The sequence below is a fragment of the Coregonus clupeaformis genome, chromosome 1 (assembly GCF_020615455.1).
Source record: "Coregonus clupeaformis isolate EN_2021a chromosome 1, ASM2061545v1, whole genome shotgun sequence".
NCBI classification, from domain to species: domain Eukaryota; kingdom Metazoa; phylum Chordata; class Actinopteri; order Salmoniformes; family Salmonidae; genus Coregonus; species Coregonus clupeaformis.
The window spans coordinates 56,351,144-56,357,823 of NC_059192.1; the positions used below are offsets into that span (position 1 = coordinate 56,351,144).

Consider the following 6,680-nt stretch of genomic DNA (forward strand, 5'->3'; position numbering starts at 1 on the left):
TTAGAGGGGCATACTGCTGCCTCAAGAAGGCTCACAGAGTTAACACATGGTTGTGTGTCATGATTCTCCTGAATTACCTTGCAATGTACTGTACACATTACACAAAAGCAATACCCAATAGCAACTTGTTTGAAGAAGTAAAAGAGCTCTCAATCTGAATAGCTATGATATCCAATATAAAAGTTGCAATGACATTTCATAACATATTTTTTATCTATTTGTTCTTCAGGTGTTGGGCTGAGGCATGATCAGAGTCGATGAGATGCTGGTGTGAGGGGTGACACTGTGGTTTTGTATCCTCCCTGAAGCCTAGGGAGCCAGGATGCAGGGGGCCATGGTGTGGGTGTTTCTGGTGGTGGCAGCGGCCATCTTTAACCACCCACTGCTGTTCCCCCAGGAGAACACCACCCTCCCAGAGCAGGACGATGTGCTGCTGGCCCACATGAGGAGAGGCTCGAGCTGGAGCAGGTGCGGCTGGAGCAGGAGCAGCAGGACCCTGGCTCGGAGGACGGCTACGGCTGGTACTTCTGGAGCGCCATCTCACTGGTCATCTTCTTCACTATCGACGTGTGTCGGCAGGATCTGGCAGACATGGAAACTCGAGATGCTGATGATAAGGATTGGTTTGTTGAGGGTGGATCCATCAGTTCCAAGACACTCATGCTCGATAAGGGAGTCCTAAACGGCTTCTGTGAGAAATGCATCCACACCTCGGCCCATGAGAACTGGAGGGTGCAGGAATTTGTTAAGAGCTTCACAGAAGACCTGCTGGAGTCCCTGAGAAGTTTGTGTGACAGGGAGGCTGAGATGGAGGTGGAGGTCTTTGTGGGCGTTGGGAGCATGTTTGAGTCGTGGCGGATGAGCAAGCCCCTGATGTGTGTTCTCATCGTCCCTTTCAACCCACCGGAGCCGTACTCCTTCCAGCTGTGGTGCAGCCCCTCCAGTGATGTGCCCCTGGACATGCAGGGCTGTGGCAGGATCAAGGTGACGAGGATTGGGGAGAATGAGGACGGCTGTCTCTGTGGCTCTGCCAACCTGGGTGAAGACATGCTATGCTTGCTGCATGTCAAAAATTAGAAGCCCAGAGCTGACCACACCCCGGACGACCTTCTGTGCTCCAAGAACACGCCTCATCTGGCCAAGGACCAGGTCATGAAATGGTTCCAGATCTCTGTGACAAAAGCCTGAGGACAGATTTCTCACAAGTACGAGTTTGAGCTCACTTTCCTCAACCTGGATGAAGCTGGAGCCCTGAAGGTCCGATTCCGCTCAAGAAAGGTAGTTGTGATTAACATTATCCCCGTCGTGCAACTAGAGGACACAGATGCTTACTTTGTGTCACACTTCCCCTCTGACAGCAGCACCTATTCAGACACCTACTGGCCCCTCTCATTTGCTGTCTATGAGAGGAATCTGCTCAAACGTGGCTAAAAGCCTGCCTGAAAATTCCTGCCACCTCCACTGCCTTCAGATCGTCACTTTCCTACACAAGAAACAGATGGGTCTAAAGGGTGTACTCTGACAAACTACCACCTGAAAACAACCCTGCTGCACCTGTTGTTGAGTAAGGAGTTGTCTAGCTGGGGCTCTGAGAGTCTGGAGCACCAGCTATGGGACATGCTAGGCTTCCTGCACAGGAGTCTTCAGGAGAACAGACTCTGTCATGCTCTGGTAGGTAACAGCCAAGTTCCACCAGAAGTCCGGGTTCCCGCAACATTCCGCACGGCGGAGACCATCAATCTTTTCTGGCCACTGGTGTTACAGAGAGCGCTTTACGCGGACACGCTTCTGCGTTTCCAGGAGATGCTCAGTCAGGAATGCTCCTGTTCTGATTCAGGAGTACACGTCTCTGTTACAAAATGGTATACAACAACTCACCACAGACTCAACTCAACAGTACAGTCTGAGTAATTGACTGTTTTTTGATGCACTGAAGTGAGTGGAGGTATTCTCCATTATAATTAGTCACAAATTTATGTTACAGCTTTAAGACATTTCTCTAGGCACTGAAAATAAGTGAGGTGAACAATGCTTCTTTGTTATTTTGAGATGGACGTTTTGGTTGGTCTTGCTGTAGCAGCTTCCAAAACCCTCAAGGAAGTTACCAGTGTTCTTATACTGAACAAAAATATGAATGCAACATGCAACAATTTCATTGATTTTACTGAGTTACAGTTTATATGAGGAAATCAGTCAATTGAAATAAATTCATTAGACCCTAATCTATGGATTTCACATGACTGTGACCAACAGATATGAATCTGTTGGTCACAAATACCTTTAAAAAATGGGCCGCACAATGGGCCTCAGGAACTCGTCACGGTATTTTTGTGCATTCAAATTGGCATCGATAAAATGCAATTGGGTTTGTTGTCTGTAGCTTATGTAGTTTATGCCTGCCCATACCATAACCCCACCGCCACCATGGAACACTCTGTTCACAACGTTGACATCAGCAAACCGCTCACCCACACAACGCCAAACACGTGGTCTGCGGTTGTGAGGCCGGTTGGACGTACTGCCAAATTCTCTAAGATGACATTGGAGGCGGCTTATGATAGAGAAATTAACATTCAATTATTAACAGTTCTGGTGGACATTCCTGCAGTCAGCATGCCAATTGCACGCTCCCTCAAAACCTGAGACATCTGTGGCATTGTGTTGTGTGACAAAACTGCACATTTTAGAGTGGCCTTTTATTATCCCCAGCACAAGGTGCACCTGTGTAATGTGCACCTTGTGTAATGATCATGCTGTTTAATCAGTTATTGATATGCCACACCTGTCAGGTGGATGGATTATCTTGATAAATGAGAAATGCTCACTAACAGGGATGTAAACAAATTTGTGCACAACATTTGAGAGAAAAAAGCTTTTTGTGCATGTGGAACATGGGACCAACACTTTACATGTTGCGTTTATATTTTTGTTCAGAGTAGTAACAGTACTCTAACTGCTATTTCAGTATGGCTGTTTCAAAAGTGCAATTATATTTAACTGAATGAAGGTTCTTTACAAAAACAGTTTTTCTCCTCACAAAATTAGAGCAGTATATTTTGATATGAAGAATAGGTATTATTTCTGTATATTTGTATTCTAGAGAAGAGCACATCATACTTTGTAGAATAGTTGTTTTTAAGATAAAGTATTATCAGTTTTAAAATACGTGTCAACAATTGCAAACTGTTCTTGGATGGTTGGGAGAAGTTGCTCTCGGAGGATGTGTTGGTACCATTCTTTATTCAGGTCTGTGTTCTTAGGCATAATTGTGAGTGAGCCCACTCCCTTGGCTGAGAAGCAACCCCACACATGAATGGTCTCAGGATGCTTTACTGTTGGCATGACATAGTAGTGCTCACCTTGTCTTCTCCGGACAAGGTGTTTTCCGGATGCCCCAAACAATCAGAGAAAATGACTTTACCCCAGTCCTCAGCAGTCCAATCCCTGTACCTTTTGCAGAATATCAGTCTGTCCCTGATGTTTTTCCTGGAGAGAAGTGGCTTCTTTGCTGCCCTTCTTGACACCAGGCCATCCTCCAAAAGTATTCGCCTCACTGTGCGTGCAGATTCACACCTGCCTGCTGCCATTCCTGAGCAGGCTCTGCACTGGTGGTGCCCCGATCCCGCAGCTGAATCAACTTTAGGAGACGGTCCTGGCGCTTGCTGGACTTTCTTGGGCGACCTGACGCCTTCTTCACAACAATTGAACCTCTCTCCTTTAAGTTCTTGATGATCCGATAAATGGTTGATTTAGGTGCAATCTTACTAGCAGCAATATCCTTGCCTGTGAAGCCCCTTTTGTGTAAAGCAATGATGACGGCATGTGTTTCCTTGCAGGTAACCATGGTTAACAGAGGAAGAACAATGATTTCAAGCACCTTTTAAAGCTATTGTTATTCTAACTTAATCAGCATGACAGAGTGATCTCCAGCCTTGTCCTCGTCAACACTCTCACCTGTGTTAACGAGAGAATCACTGACATGATGGCAGCTGGTCCTTTTGTGGCAGGGCTGAAATGCAGTGGAAATGTTTTTTGGGGATTAAGTTCATTTTCATGGCAAAGAGGGACTTTGCAATTAATTGCAATTCATCTGATCACTCTTCATGACATTCTGGAGATATGCCATCATCAAGACTGGGGCAGCGGACTTTGTGAGGATTAGTATTTGTGTCGTTCAAGACTTTTGACCATGACTGTGTGTGTATATATATATATACAGTGGGGGAAAAAAGTATTTAGTCAGCCACCAATTGTGCAAGTTCTCCCACTTAAAAAGATGCGAGAGGCCTGTAATTTTCATCATAGGTACACGTCAACTATGACAGACAAATTGAGAAAGAAAAATCCAGAAAATCACATTGTAGGATTTTTAATGAATTTATTAGCAAATTATGGTGGAAAATAAGTATTTGGTCACCTACAAACAAGCAAGATTTCTGGCTCTCACAGACCTGTAACTTCTTCTTTAAGAGGCTCCTCTGTCCTCCACTCGTTACCTGTATTAATGGCACATGTTTGAACTTGTTATCAGTATAAAGACACCTGTCCACAACCTCAAACAGTCACACTCCAAACTCCACTATGGCCAAGACCAAAGAGCTGTCAAAGGACACCAGAAACAAAATTGTAGACCTGCACCAGGCTGGGAAGACTGAATCTGCAATAGGTAAGCAGCTTGGTTTGAAGAAATCAACTGTGGGAGCAATTATTAGGAAATGGAAGACATACAAGACCACTGATAATCTCCCTCGATCTGGGGCTCCACGCAAGATCTCACCCCGTGGGGTCAAAATGATCACAAGAACGGTGAGCAAAAATCCCAGAACCACACGGGGGGACCTAGTGAATGACCTGCAGAGAGCTGGGACCAAAGTAACAAAGCCTACCATCAGTAACACACTACGCCGCCAGGGACTCAAATCCTGCAGTGCCAGACGTGTCCCCCTGCTTAAGCCAGTACATGTCCAGGCCCGTCTGAAGTTTGCTAGAGTGCATTTGGATGATCCAGAAGAGGATTGGGAGAATGTCATATGGTCAGATGAAACCAAAATATAACTTTTTGGTAAAAACTCAACTCGTCGTGTTTGGAGGACAAAGAATGCTGAGTTGCATCCAAAGAACACCATACCTACTGTGAAGCATGGGGGTGGAAACATCATGCTTTGGGGCTGTTTTTCTGCAAAGGGACCAGGACGACTGATCCGTGTAAAGGAAAGAATGAATGGGGCCATGTATCGTGTGATTTTGAGTGAAAACCTCCTTCCATCAGCAAGGGCATTGAAGATGAAACGTGGCTGGGTCTTTCAGCATGACAATGATCCCAAACACACCGCCCGGGCAACGAAGGAGTGGCTTCGTAAGAAGCATTTCAAGGTCCTGGAGTGGCCTAGCCAGTCTCCAGATCTCAACCCCATAGAAAATCTTTGGAGGGGAGTTGAAAGTCCGTGTTGCCCAGCGACAGCCCCAAAACATCACTGCTCTAGAGGAGATCTGCATGGAGGAATGGGCCAAAATACCAGCTACAGTGTGTGAAAACCTTGTGAAGACTTACAGAAAACGTTTGACCTGTGTCATTGCCAACAAAGGGTATATAACAAAGTATTGAGAAACTTTTGTTATTGACCAAATACTTATTTTCCACCATAATTTGCAAATAAATTCATAAAAAATCCTACAATGTGATTTTCTGGATTTTTTTTTCTCATTTTGTCTATCATAGTTGACGTGTACCTATGATGAAAATTACAGGCCTCTCTCATCTTTTTAAGTGGGAGAACTTGCACAATTGGTGGCTGACTAAATACTTTTTATCCCCACTGTATATGTATATATATATACAGTGGGGAGAACAAGTATTTGATACACTGACGATTTTGCAGGTTTTCCTACATACAAAGCATGTAGAGGTTTGTAATTTTTATCATAGGTACACTTCAAATGTGAGAGACGGAATCTAAAACAAAAATCCAGAAAATCACATTGTATGATTTTTAAGTAATTCATTTGCATTTTATTGCATGACATAAGTATTTGATCACCTACCAACCAGTAAGAATTCCGGCTCTCACAGACCTGTTAGTTTTTATTTAAGAAGCCCTCATGTTCTCCACTCATTACCTGTATTAACTGCACCTGTTTGAACTCGTTACCTGTATAAAAGACACCTGTCCACACACTCAATCAAACAGACTCCAACCTCTCCACAATGGCCAAGACCAGAGAGCTGTGTAAGGACATCAGGGATAAAATTGTAGACCTGCACAAGGCTGGGATGGGCTACAGGACAATAGGCAAGCAGCTTGGTGAGAAGGCAACAACTGTTGGCGCAATTATTATAAAATGGAAGAAGTTCAAGATGACGGTCAATCATCCTCGGTCTGGGGCTCCATGCAAGATCTCACCTCGTGGGGCATCAATGATCATGAGGAAGGTGAGGGATCAGCCCGGAATTACACGGCAGGACCTGGTTAATGACCTGAAGAGAGCTGGGACCACAGTCTCAAAGAAAACCATTAGTAACACACTACGCCGTCATTGATTAAAATCCTGCAGCGCACGCAAGGTCCCCCTGCTCAAGCCAGCGCATGTCCAGGCCCGTCTGAAGTTTGCCAATGACCATCTGGATGATCCAGAGGAGGAATGGGAGAAGGTAATGTGGTCTGATGAGACAAAAATAGAGC

At 44.9% G+C, this 6,680-nt stretch overlaps 1 pseudogene; it reads left to right on the plus strand.

Annotated features, from left to right (window-relative positions):
- The first annotated feature begins 322 nt into the window (after nt 1–322).
- LOC121583125 lies at nt 323–2,103 on the plus strand (annotated as a pseudogene).
- Nucleotides 2,104–6,680: the final 4,577 nt, after the last annotated feature.